The sequence below is a fragment of the Meriones unguiculatus genome, chromosome 4 (genome assembly GCF_030254825.1).
Source record: "Meriones unguiculatus strain TT.TT164.6M chromosome 4, Bangor_MerUng_6.1, whole genome shotgun sequence".
NCBI lineage: Eukaryota > Metazoa > Chordata > Mammalia > Rodentia > Muridae > Meriones > Meriones unguiculatus.
The window spans coordinates 6,531,565-6,544,926 of record NC_083352.1 but is presented as its reverse complement, the minus strand read 5'-3'; the positions used below and the strand labels follow the sequence as shown (position 1 = coordinate 6,544,926).

At 48.5% G+C, this 13,362-nt stretch overlaps 1 long non-coding RNA gene across 1 annotated transcript; it reads right to left on the bottom strand.

Annotated features, from left to right (window-relative positions):
- Positions 1 to 12,535: 12,535 nt before the first annotated feature.
- LOC132653577 (uncharacterized) lies at positions 12,536 to 13,350 on the bottom strand. Its single transcript, XR_009591284.1, has 2 exons — positions 13,068 to 13,350; positions 12,536 to 12,741 (listed from the first exon to the last, which is right to left on the bottom strand). It is a non-coding gene; the product is annotated as an uncharacterized LOC132653577 (long non-coding RNA).
- Between the last annotated feature and the right edge of the window lie 12 nt (positions 13,351 to 13,362).

Below are 13,362 nucleotides of genomic sequence, written 5' to 3'. Positions count from 1 at the left end.
TATATACTTTATATAGTTTAACTTGTCTAGCATGAGAAGCAGTCCAACGTCCTCATTCCCACCTCTCCACCCCTACTTCCTCATTTTTTAAATTAAACAAAAAGGGAGGAATGTTATGTCTATAGCCTGCTTCTAGGTTGCCTAGCAACCTCTAATGTCATCACCTGCTGCTGCCAGGTATGTTCCAAATTTAAAAAAAAACAAAACAAAAAATCACCCACCATCTAGTGCACTTAGTCCCCTCTGCCTTTCTGTCTCTTTCTGTCTGTCATAGGTGCCCTCCTCTTTCTTTACCCCTCCCACTTTCCCACAATAAATCTCCTTCATACCAAATATGATGTGGTAGATTATTAATCATTATTAGCACTGGTCCCCTACAGCAACAGAATAATATTTCTTTGAAAAAAAAATTGGGGACTGGAGAGATGGCTCAATGATTAAGAGCAACGACTGCTTTTTACAGAGGACCTGGGTTCAATTCCCAGCACCCACATGGCAGCTCACAACTGTCCGTGGCTCTGGTTCCAGGGGATTCAATACCCTCATACAGACATGCATGCAGGCAAAACATCAATGCACATAAAATTAAAAATAAATAAATTAAAAAATAATAAAAGCCAGGTGTGTTGGCACACAGTCTTGGGAGGCTGAGGTAGGCCTGCTCTACAGAGCAAGTTCTAGGACAGCCAGGGCTATACAGAGAAACCCTGTCTTGAAAAACCAAAACCCAGCTGGAGAGAGGGCTCCAAGGTTAAGAGCACTGACTGCTCCTCTAGAGGTCCTACGTTCAATCCCCAGAAAACCACATGGTGGCTCAGAACCATCTATAATGAGATCTGGCGCCCTCTTCTGGTGTGTAGGTGTACATGCACATACAACATTGTATACATAATAAAAAAAATTAAAAAACAAACAAACAACCACACAAGCAAATAAAACATTGTGTTAGTATCCTCTGATTTCCACGCCACTCAGAATAAAATCCAAAGATGGTTCTGGCTTCTTAACCCTACGTTATTCCTAGTCTCTTAGTACCATCCTCTCTGTCTCTGCCACACCGACCTTGGTCCTCTGTCTGGCCTACTACTCATGTGCCTTCTCATTTGCACTGTTCTTTCCTAAGGATGCATGTGATGAAGTTGCTGTTTCATTTTAATTTTATGTATGTGAATGTTTTGCCTGCCTGTGCTCTGTGCAGGCCAGAAGAGAATGCTAGATCCCCTGGAGCTGGAGTTACGGGTAGTTGTGAGCTGCGGTGAGGGTGCTGGAATTCTGCTGAGCCACCTCTTTAGCCCGCTGTTGCTGTTTTCGATCAAAGCCATGGCTGGAGCACTCCTCAGCCGCTCCTAGCAGCACCAGCAGTGTGATGGTGGGAGCCCCTGAGTGCAGCTCCGACACATCCGGTCCCCACTCGCCATCGTGATGACCAGGAACAAAATTTGAACCAAAGTGTCAGATGATCAAAGCTTTTCTTAGGTCTGACCTATTTGCAGATGGTGCTGTGTTGGGCATTAAAAAAAAAAAGATGTGTGTATGTGCATTTCTTTATAACGTATCAACCACCAAAAAAAAGTAAGATTTCCCTTTGCAGGCTTCAGTCTCAGTGGAAGACTTCAGAAGCTTTTTAGCTGGATGTGATACATCACTCTAATCCCAGCACTCAGGAGACAGTAATATCACAATATAGCATAGGCTATATTCCGAGAACTGTCTCAAATACAGGCAGGCAGACATACATGCATACACACACACCAGAAACTCAATCCCCAAGCAAACAAAGAACAATAAACTCACAGCAAAGCCTCTTTGTAAGCATACAGAGGGAAAGAGCAAAAGTTGGGAGTGTTGACTCATTTAGAGGCTAAATCAGGAATTCAAGGCCAGCCTGGGCTGCATAGACAGTTCCAGACCAGCCTGAGACACATAAGGAGACCCTGTCTTAGAGACAGAGAGGGAGGAAAAGAAGAAACAGGCTAAATTCAGTTTAGGGGATGAGGCAAGTTTGAAGCAATAGTTGATGTAGTTAAACCAGCTAAAGCAGTTACAGTTATAAGGGGGAAAGCATGCTGGGCTTTGTGGAGAAAAGTGTTTTCCCACTCCTCAGCTCCCTCATGTCACTAGTGAACAAGTGGACCCTCTCGACATTGTCCTTCCTAGAGACATGGAGAAGTTAGACAACAGAGATAGTACCATGTGCCCTGGGGGATTGGGTGACAAGTACAAGATAAGCTAGAGCTAGGTGTGGTGGTGCACATCTTTAATCCCAGCACTCAGGAGGCAGAAGTAGGGGGTCTCTGTGATAATAAAAGCCAGGTGTGGTGGCACACAGTCTTGGGAGGCTGAGGTAGGCCTTGTCTACATTGTGAGTTCCGTGTTGTGCTACAGACCATGTTTTCAGATGCTGATTTCTGTGCCTGAGATCTGGTTACAGTCCAGACAATGCCAGACATGGGCATTGTCATGATCATTGAAGACCCTCCTGTATCAGTGTTGTGTAAAATTAACAAGCCTACAGTTGGATGAGAGATGGCAGGAGGCAGGACTTCCTGTCCCAGTCAGGGGTCCCAGGTAGGGACCAGAGAGAAGAAGAGAGAAGAAGAGAGAAGAAAAAAAAAAAAAAGAAAAGAAAAGAAAAAAGAAAAAAAAAGTTGCCATGAGGAGGAAGAGGAGAGAGAGGAAGAGAGAGATGAGTTCACTATGAGGACAGATATAAAAAAAGACCAAGACAAGGCTGAGGTGGCAAGCAAAAGTCACCTGGCTGGGAGGTGGCCAGACTAGCATAAATATGTTAGAATAGAGTAATATCTGCCCAGTTATAGTGCATAAAGCTTGTTGAGTAACTCTCATGTCTCTGTGTTGATTATTTGGGAGCTAGGGCTGGTAAAAAAAAAGGGGGGGGTGCTCTATCCAGGTATGGTATGCACATACCTTTAATCCCAGCACTTGGGAAGCAGAGGCAGGCAGATCTCACTGAGTTTGGGGCCAGCCTGGTCTACAAGTGAGTCCAGGACAGCCAAGGCTACACAGAGAAATTCTGTCTTAAAAAAAAAAGGGGGGTCCTGTTTCAACACATACACACACACAAACGCACACACACTCACAGAGAGACAGACAGACAGAGACAGAAAGGCAGAACAAGAGTCCTTCCTTCTCCTCAGAACACCAGTGAAAGAGCTAAGCATGGAAGTGCTGGCCAGGAAGAGGATGTGCAGTGGTGCTTCTGGGGAAACGAGAGAGAAGACACTCAAGGTGGCAGGAGGCACGACTCAGTTTCTAGTGTGGCATGTCAGGAGAGGCTGACGGGGATGGGTTTAATTATTCACATACCAGGCAGCACCTGAGTGTCAAAGGTACACACTGAAGCATTTTATTGAAGCAAATACAGACACAGACTGATTAACTGTGGGACCATACCCCTGGGTACCTCAGGTGAGGATGGCAAGAGTTGGCTCCCTTTCCCCTCCCAACCTCAGGCCATAAAGTTAGATGCCCCACCATCCACCCTAGGAAGAATTTACTACCCCGACAGTTACCAGACTTCACTCCTTGTTTGACCTTATAAGGTTCCGCAGCCTCTGAATATGCAGACAAAGCATCTTCCAACACTCCTGTCCTGGCCAGTTATATACAGCCACACAAACCTTGCCCCAGAGACCCGGGTCACCTCCCTAGGGGCATAAATACTTTCTTCCCCCAAATGAGCCAGTTCTCTGAAGCCTCTGAAGCTGTGCTCTTTGCCCAACCAAGATCCTGCTTGTACCCACCTGCCCTGGCTAAGCTTCCCCCCTCCAGGCCTGGCTGTCCCAAGTGGGACAGGTGGAGCAGCAATTAATGACACGCATGGAGCACCTCTAAGATGCCCATAAAGGCCAAAAGCCGACACAGCTCCTGGTCTTGATGACCTAGACCTGACATGCCTACGGAAGACAAAGGTTCCCAGAGCCAAAGATGCAAGGCTGTGGGGTCCCTGGGGAGGGGACGCAGCATGGTCAGGCACCCGGGACACATAGCTTCCTTAATTGTGGCTGTTGGGGACCCATTCTGTCATTAGAATTAGGAAACCAGTCTCTGCCCTCCTAGACATTATTCCAAAGTTATAGGCCAGTTTGTACGTGGTTTGTACGCGAGGAAGAGAGATAGCAGCACCCAGCAGCACTGTGGCCCAAGGTTCTCCACTTTAAACATGAGCCTAGGACCTAGAGAGAAGAGAAGATTAAAGACACGCAACTCCATGACTCTGAGCATGCTGACCAGCTGGCTTGGCTTACTCCGAACTTCCTGACTAAAGCCCCTACCACTTGCTTAGGATTTTATGTTTGTTAATTCCTTGACTTTTGACAATAATCTTTTGTTAAAAAATTTTAGAGCAATTATAGAGTCACATAGGAGCAATCTCCTCTTGGCCTCCTGGCTGATCAATAGTAAGAAACATTACAGGGAAATCCCTTAAACTCACCCAGCTTCCCAAATTGTAAACATCTACACTACAACGTCACTGTTGGCTTAGAGATTTCCATTCCACCAGGGTCCCTGTGTTGAACTTTTGTAGACATGCACCCTTACCCTCACCCCAAGCTCCCCTGAGCCCCTAGCAATGATGAGCAGCCATCCCCAGAATCCTACTCCAATCCAGAGTCTGTAACCGCATGTCAGTGTCACAGTTAAGCTCTGTCTACAGAGTGTAACCTTTTGGGATTGGCATTTTTCCCTCCCACACTGATTCTCTGGAGATTCATCCTTATTGCTTGCATCCACAGTTTCACTCTCTTTTTGGATGGGTGGTACTCTGTTGTGTGGAAATATCAGAATTTGTTTTACCAGTCACTGAAGGTTATCTGGGTTACTGCCTTTAATCCCAGCACTTGGGAGGCAGAGGCAGGCAGATCTCTGTGAGTTCCTGCCCCCGACATCCCTGGATGATAGATCTAGAAGCTGTAAGGTGAAACAAGCCCTTTCCTCCCCATTTGTCACACCAGTGGAAACCCTATCTAAGACAGTGCTAGCAAAGACATTCTGAGTAGGGTGGGCAGCCCTCAGGGATGAGAACAAACTTGACTTTGGAGGCAGTGGGCTATTGTCTGTCTGTCTGTCACTGGGCTCGTCATGTCTCCTAGGGGAAAATGATTGTTGACAGTTCTCCCTGGAAAGCGGCATTTAAAGGCACATTTCCATATCTTTACCCAGGGCTCCCTTCCTCAAGGTCCTGTGTCCTCCAGGGATCTCATGGCCAGTAAATTATGTTACTTTTCTAATGAGATCTTTAAAAATCATTAATGCATTTGTTGAGAAATTTCTCATTTTTTTTCCTCATCTTTTTGTCTAAATCTCACTTGAATTTCCCATCATGAAGGAGTGGCATTCCACTGCAGGGGTTCACCAGTCCTGACCTAAGGCAAACTGAAACCTGAGTGGAGATAAAGCATGAGGGCCTTCCCCACACCCTTGCAGTACCCTTGTGTTATGATAAAAAGTGTGGGCATGGGCGTGCACTCACGCGCACACACACCTGGCACCTCCCATGTAATTCAATGACTTTAGCATTGAGGCTCTTGAAGTCTGCTTGCAGGTACAGTGAAGGTTTTCAGATCTCTGTGGGCACTCCTGAGTGTGGGTTCCTGAGATACGACAGACTTTGTGTTTAGAACAAGTTGGTTCTCTTTGCAGAAGTAAATATTCTACCTAAGGGCAAGTTCATAGTCATAGCGTCACTTATGAGAAATGTCTTATTTCTTGTTTAGATACCCCGTGAGAAAGGTAATTGAGAAATAGGTCTGTGTAGCCTCTGGCCACTCCGATCATGCTGGAAAAAGCTAAGGAGAGATGACTCTCCAGCAAGCAGAGGGTGTGGGAGCTGGGCAAGAGGATCAGGAGCTACCACAAGGCCAGTCTAGGCTACATGAGACCCTATCTCAAGACTACAAGATAAAATAAAAGTTTAAGATTAAACAGGAAGTATGAGCTTTATTTTTGAGAAATGCCTTTTACCAGGTACGGTAAAAGGTGTGGTCCTTTGAAATCCCCTATAATCTTAGGCAATTAAATACATCCTGGTTTGGTAGCTTTGTAAGTCATGGAAGAGAATGACCCCGAAGGTTCCTATTTGAATACTTAGTTCACAGTTGGGACTGTTGGGAAGAATTAGGAGGTGTGGCCTTGGCAGACAGGTGTTTGGGAAGACTCAGCCACTCCCAGTTAGCTCCCTCTGCTTCCCGTTCATGCATCAGGATGTGTGGTGTCAGCCCTTGCTCCGGCACCATGTCCACTGCCTTGTTCTGCATCCTGATGAGCAGACTCCAACCCTCTGAGCCTGAAGTGAGAAAAACACATTTGCTAAATCCTGACCCAACCCCAGGCTAAAACTGAGGTCAGCCTGACCCTCCGGTGGGCAAAGCACTTTACAGGAACCATAACTGCCATTGTTCTGCTTCTGAAACTGCAACGCTTTCTGCTCCCATCTCCGACCAAACAGAAACACTATGGCGACACACTGCCCTATGCTTATCAAAAGTCCATGTCCTGTCATGCTTGCCAATAGTCATTGCAGCTACGTCAAGGGCTGTACCAAACTTGGGGTTACCTTTATAAACCCCTGGTTCACTCAGCTAGAGACCACCTTGTTAGACTTGTAGCCACAGGAGTGTGTAACCCCTGGCCAGGTCTGTGTGTCTCAATAAACACTTCAGATTCATAAAGAGCTCATCCTACTCTCCTATTCAATGAGAACAGCCCGGCTATAACAAGCCCCAAATTAATGCTTTCTTTTATAAGCTGCCTTAGTCATGATTCTTTGCCTTGGCAGTAGAAAAGCCACTAGTACACTAGGAATGGAAGAAATCCCTTTTATTGTGTGTTTTTAAAGACTTAAAAGAACAAAACAAGCCAGGTGTGGTGGTACACACCTGTAATTCCAGCACTCAGCGAGGCAAAGGAAGGTATGTGAGTTCAAGGCCAGCCTTGTTTACAAATTGAGTCCAGGACAGCCAGGACTACACAGGGAAAGCCTGTCTCGAAAAACCAAAAAAGAAAAACAACAAAACAAACAGCAACAAAACCACACAGGGCCAGGGTAAAGCACTGACTTCAGGGAAGCAGGCCAGTCACCAGGGACCAGAGCGATGGCCGTGAACCTGAGCCTCCTCGGGCCAGGCAGCCCAGTGACTGGAAACAGAAATCCAGAGTTAAGCCTCAGAACTCCACAGAGAGGCATGGCCGTTCCTGCAGCTCCTGGCGATGAGGTGTCCGGGATTTCTTCAGTTTCTGTTCTTGTCATCCCTGCATTTCTCTTCATGTTGACTCAGGTTCATATTTCCCTTTTACATCAGTTGTATTACGGGGCCCTTTCATATGGTCGACTCCTGTAGGGTCTTAACAGATCAGACCCTGTTTACACATAAGGGGACATGCTAAGAGGTACCGAGGTAGGATTTGAATGGCTTTTGGGGGACACAAATCAGTCCCCAACTGGCAGCCAAGCTGCAGGTCCAGCTCCTTGCCTCGGGTGAATCAGGGGTGGAAGCCCTTCCTTAGTCTTTTTCTTTCCTCCACTCACAGTCCTGGCTTCCATGTGCCAAGGTCATACCAGGCAGGTGTGCTCAGCACGACCATCATGAATGGCTTCCCTAGGTGGCTGTAACTCAGCCACGCCATCCTGCAGGATCCCCATGTGGTCTTGGAAAAGAGCGAGCTGAAAGAGAGTCACCGTGCCGCAGGAGGGCTTGCAAGGAGGGAGGGCAGCAGTACTCCATTACCGCCTGCTCACAACCCTGGCAGGACTCCTGCTGCAGGAGAGGACCCTCGGGATCAGCCCGCTCCAGTGGGGCTGGAGAGTGCACTGGCCACCACCACTAGGGGGCGCAAAAGGCTGGCATGGAAGTCACTGTGTTTGAGCTAATGTGTTGGTGGCTTTCACACATGGGTGCATCTGCTTCTGGGGTTACTCATCATCACAGTGGTGAGTAACTCCTACTCTGTCAGCAGGCTAAGGCATGAGCACTCGGGACCATGCAGGGTTTATAAAAGTCTGGAACGTTCAAATGAGCCTGAGGTGACAGAGGTTCGTGGTTGGTGAAGACTAAGGATGAAGGAGGGGCGGGACAAGATGTGACCAGGAGGGTAAGAAGCCCCTTGGGACAACTGCTGTGCTCATTCAAGCTGTGACCGCTCAGGTGAGCGTGTGTCAAATGTATCTAGGTGCACACTACTAAGCATGCCCTTTGCCTCTTAACCACACTTCAGTGGAGTTATCAAAAGAAAACAGGGGTTGATGAGATGGCTCAGTGGGTAAACTTGGACACCACGTTTAACAACCCAAGTTCAGTCCCCAGGAGGAGAGTGATGGCTCTGCAGCATGTTCTCTGACTTCCAGTTGCTTGCTGTGGCACTCGTGTACACAAACAAACACACACACACGCGCACACACACATGTCAGCCATAACCTGGCTACATTGGCCATCCAGTTGTTAAACTCGGAACTTGGTGCAGTGGTCAGGATTTCTGAGAATTAAAACTCTGGTTCTATATATAGCTCCTAAATGATGTGAGGCTTATGCTAATAGTCACACCAGCAGTTTAAAGTACTGATTGCTCTTTCAGGGGTCTCGAAAGCAGTAGAGGCAGTAGAGTTGATAACTGAGTCACTCAGAAAGCAGTCAGACTGCACCCTCCCCCCCCAACCCCGACGTCTCACTTGTGCTAAAACCTTGGCAGAGGCTTCCTGGCTTTGCTTTCTAATGCACGAAATAGGTGGTTAGGCTGGGGCATAGCTCTGTGGCAGAACATCTGCTAAGCCTTTGAGCACAGCCGTGTTTCAGACACACAGATATTTACACACTACACCACAGAGGAGTTCCCAACAGCAAAGAGGAAGCCTCAGCCGGAGTTTCAGTGGCTTGGTGGCTTTCTTCAGAGGTGGAGTCCCAGATTACAGTGGACAGAGAGGCACCCTGGGCTCTTCCTGGCCCGGGGAGTGACTGTCTTTATTCTTCTGGCTGCTCAGGTCATAGTCTAAAACTGGGAAATAAAAACACGCTTGTTGCTCTGTCTAATCTAGAAGTGTCTGTGTCTCTAAGCCTTGGGAGTGAAAACTAGATCACAAAAATCTGGCTCATTTTCCCTTGGAAATGCTGACCATGGCATTCCCCTGGGCAGAGAAACCCCACTGCACTTGGGAAGCTCTCAGCCCTCGCTGCCTTTATACCGTGTGTGACAGTGCAGCTAGATGCCTGCCTGGCCCTGCTCTGACCACTGCTCAGGGGATCAGCCAAGAACAAAGTGTCTATTTTGGTCTTAATCTTATGTTTAAAAGTCAACACAGCTGACTGTGACAAATCCAAACACCACAAGAAAGAAGAAATGGCTCAGCATTTAGTGCTCTCTCTGCCTGTTCTTGCAGAGGACTTGGGTTCAAATCCTTGCACCCACTTAGTGGCTCACAACCATCTGTAACTCCAGTTCCAGGGGGTTCCATTCTCCCTCTGGCATTCATGGGCACCAGACATGCACATAGTTCACAGACATACATGCAGTTAAAACAGCTATGCTCGTAATAAACCACACACACACACACACACACACACACACACACACCCCAAATCCAAACACCAGTGTTGTGAGGTGAACGGAGAGTATGCTCCTCCAGTTCATTTTCCTTGGGATGACTGTTATTGGCCATAGTTTTCAGTGCACATCCAAATACAGGCCACACAGAGTTAAGAGAAGATTTTCCTGGATAACTGTCGCACAGCATTAGCTACAATAACAGAGATGAAAGTTCTTTTGTGAGTGAGGGAGACCAATGCACAGCCTCTATGTGCTGTGATTTCTCAGGGCAGCATTCTGGGTGGATCAGAGCAATGGCCGCTGGTGGAGGCAGATTGAACATACAGCATCTGTGGAGTGTCAGAGTCACAGAACTCTCTGTACGGGTCCGTCTGTGCACAGATGGTTCCTCCTAATGGTCAGCCTGACTGGACACAGAGTCCTGGTGACTGGGAAAGTCCCCCTTCAGCCTGAAAACCTGTGAGGATGACTCCAGAGCCAGCCATGTCACTGGGGCTCTGACTTTGTCAGCAGTTGGCTTTACTGATGGAGTCAAAATGCAACCAGACTAAAGGGAAGTGCTGGAACTTTGGGTTGAGGGCCCTGAAGGCCGCTGGCATGTGTTGGAAGGGTGTATTTCCAGCACGCTCCCTCCTGTTACTCCTACCAGTGTCACAGGGTAAGCTGCTGCCTCTACAATGCCTTTCCTCCCTGATGGCCAAGGGCTTGAGAGCAACAGAGCCGTGCGACTGTGGCCTGAAACCCTAGCCAAAACAGCCTGCCTTCTTTCAGTTATTTGTGTCAGGTGTTCTGGAGCAGTGATGAGATAATCCGGGTCTGTTCTGCAACATTTTAACTCTGCATGAGCAAGAGGCTCCTCACTTGTCCTTGGGAATCTGTGACTGGAGTGTCACTCTCCTTCCTTCCTTCCTTCCTTCCTTCCTTCCTTCCTTCCTTCCTTCCTTCCTTCCATTTTCTGGGAACTTCAGTTATCAGTTTCCTCAGGATCCTGCCACCTCCCAATGACATGCTGTAGGGCAGAGTATCCTGTGCATATTCTTGGTCTCTAAAAGCAGACACAGAAGGGAATGTGGGGATAGCTGTTGGGGACAGAGAGAGATTGTTCTGAGTGTTGGCACCAAGGTGTCAGAGGGAGGAGATGGAAGGAAGGACAGAGAAAGCTACATTTTGGAGAGGGAGGAGATGGTAGGAAGGGCAGAGAGGCTACATTTTGGAGAGGGAGGAGATGGTAGGAAGGGCAGAGAGGCTACATTTTGGATAGCAAGTGGAAAGGACGAGCCATGGCTCCTGCACTTCATAGACTTATTAAATGAGATGGTAATGACAGCACTTTGCCCTTTTAGGACCAACAAGGGGCAAAACTTAACCTTAGCACTGTTTTAGCCACAGAGCGGAGAGCTGCTGGGTGTGGCCTATACTCCAGAGAGATTAAGATACAGGGAAAACCAAACTTTGCCTATTGTGGGTTTCTGGGGCAGCTTTGTTAGATTTGGGTGTGGAAGGGAGAGCTAATTATAGTTCCAGGCAGGTAACTTACCCTTTTACCTTTGTCACAGTTTAAAGTCCTCCTCATCAGCTGAACTTTAACCTTGTGTAGCCTAAGGCTCTCTATCCCTCACTGAAAGGCCAGAGCAGGCTTGTTTTGACCTAGCCATCACAGCACTTGAAATCTGCATCCTTTAAGGATGGAAACAGCCTCCCAGGGTGCATGGCAGTTGCTTCAGGGGAAGCAAATGGCATGGGATTCCTGTCTCAAATGGCTTCAGAGAGTTCTTATATCTGCTTTCGGCCTTCCTCCTGTCCCCTGCCACTTGGATCTACCAACTGGGGACTGCTTTGTGCCAACCAGGAGCTTTGTGGGGGAAGCTTCACATAGGCCTTAATACATTTCAGCCCAGGTTCACCCCACCTTCCCCCATGACAAGGTTTCTTGTGTAACAGAGCCCTGGAACTCACTCTGTAGACCAGGCTGGCCTCAAACTCACAGAGATCTGCCTGCATCTGCCTTCCAAATGCTGGGATTAAAGGCCTGTGCCACGGACACCCAGCTGCTCAGGTTTTCTTTAAACTCAGTATTCTAAAGGATATTCCTGGATTTTTAAAATGTTCCTCCTGGGTTTGAGGTTTTAAACTTGGAGTTTCTTGAGGCAGCTGCACTACAGGACAGAGGCTGACCTTGAACTAACTCAGGGTCCTCTTGCTTCAGTCTCCCAAGTGCTTATTCATGCTGGGTGCCTGGACCAAACAAAATGTCTCTCTTGCTGTCTTTCTCCTCTCCCCAGCACCTCCTGTGCATCTGTCAATGTATCCATATGTACTCATGTAGAAATTGCTTTAACTTTTAAATTATAAGTCATACACATCCATTGTAGAAAAGCAAAACCAGAGAGGCCAGCTCTTACTACACACCTGTAGGACAGTGGTCAGCTCAGTACTTCTGGGGTCTTTCTCTATGCACCTGTTTTTGTTTTTTTGTGGGGGGTTGTTTTTATTTTTTTCTCCAAGACAGGGTTTCTCTGTGTAGCTCTGGCTGTCCTGGAACTCACGCTGTAGACCAGGCTGCCCTTGAACTCATGGATCCACCTACTTCTGCTTCCCAAGGGCTGGGATTAAAAGAGTGAGCTCGTACATCCGGCTTTCAAGTTCTTTTAAGTGTTTGGTTCTTTGTTGTTTTCTGTTTAACTACATCTCCATTGGGAAGTAACCCTCCCTCAACTAACATACCACAAATTCCGACGTCTCCACGGTAAAGTTAGAGCAACTCGGGACACCAGAAGATCCTCTGAACGTCCACCTTCGAAGGGGTGGGACAGGGAGGTGGGGGACTCTTGAAATCTAGCCACCCCCTGGCCTTGGTTTAAGTGTTCACACAGAACCATTCATATTCATCCCTCAGTCTGGGGGGGGGGACGACAAGTCGTCTGGTTACTGCCCCTGCCTGGGCCTTCCTTGTAACTTTCATGCAACAAGCTCTCAGTAAGTTGGAAGTAAATTAAATTCTGCTGGGAGTGCAGTGGAGAGGCGGGGCGGCTAGCAGAAGCCTGGGGTTCAGAGGGAGCCAGCTGCTCGCGTTGCTGAGCCTTCCACGCCCCAGGACTACCCTTCCACCGAATCCCCAAGGGCACTGGGCCTCAGCGCTGCAGGCAAGGTGCCCGAGGAGTCACGTTCTCGCCCCAGTGGGACCTGCGGAGAGAGAAGCTCCTAAGCGTCTTTTCCTCTTTCAGAAAACAGAACTTGCGGGGCTCTACCTGACCGGGGTAACTCCCCCGCCCCCCTGCAGGCTGGAGCTCCCCGAGGAAGATTTTGAACGCTTTTCAAAGGTTCTGTGTTACAGGAGGGAGGGAAGTCTTCGCTAGCAGGTACTGCAAAAGCAAAGTCAAGTTTTCCCGTTCCGAATGGCAACTTCCCTCCACTGCGGCACAAAAGGTTCCAAAAAGGCAAACTCACCTAGTCCCCGCCCCGCACCGTCCTCCCTCAATTTTAGTACTCTTCCAAGGGACTTTCCCAACCTGGAGAACTCTCCAGGGCCATCTGTGTGGGTGCAACCAGGGTGCTCCGAGGAGCGCTGGGCAGGGGCGGAGGAGCGGAACAGAGCCGAGGGTGCCGGGGAGCAGACACGCAGTGCCCGCTGCGCCGCCGCGTTCTCGAGCTCCTGGGCGCCGCGCCTACCCTGCTGGATCCGAAGGAAAGCTTTTGGGACTTTCACCTTCAGTCCTAGGTCCTAGGCTCCAAGCTGGGCGACCCGCGGGCTTCCCGAGGGTCGGCGGTAGGCAGTACTGCGAACCTGCTGGAGTTGGGGAGGGC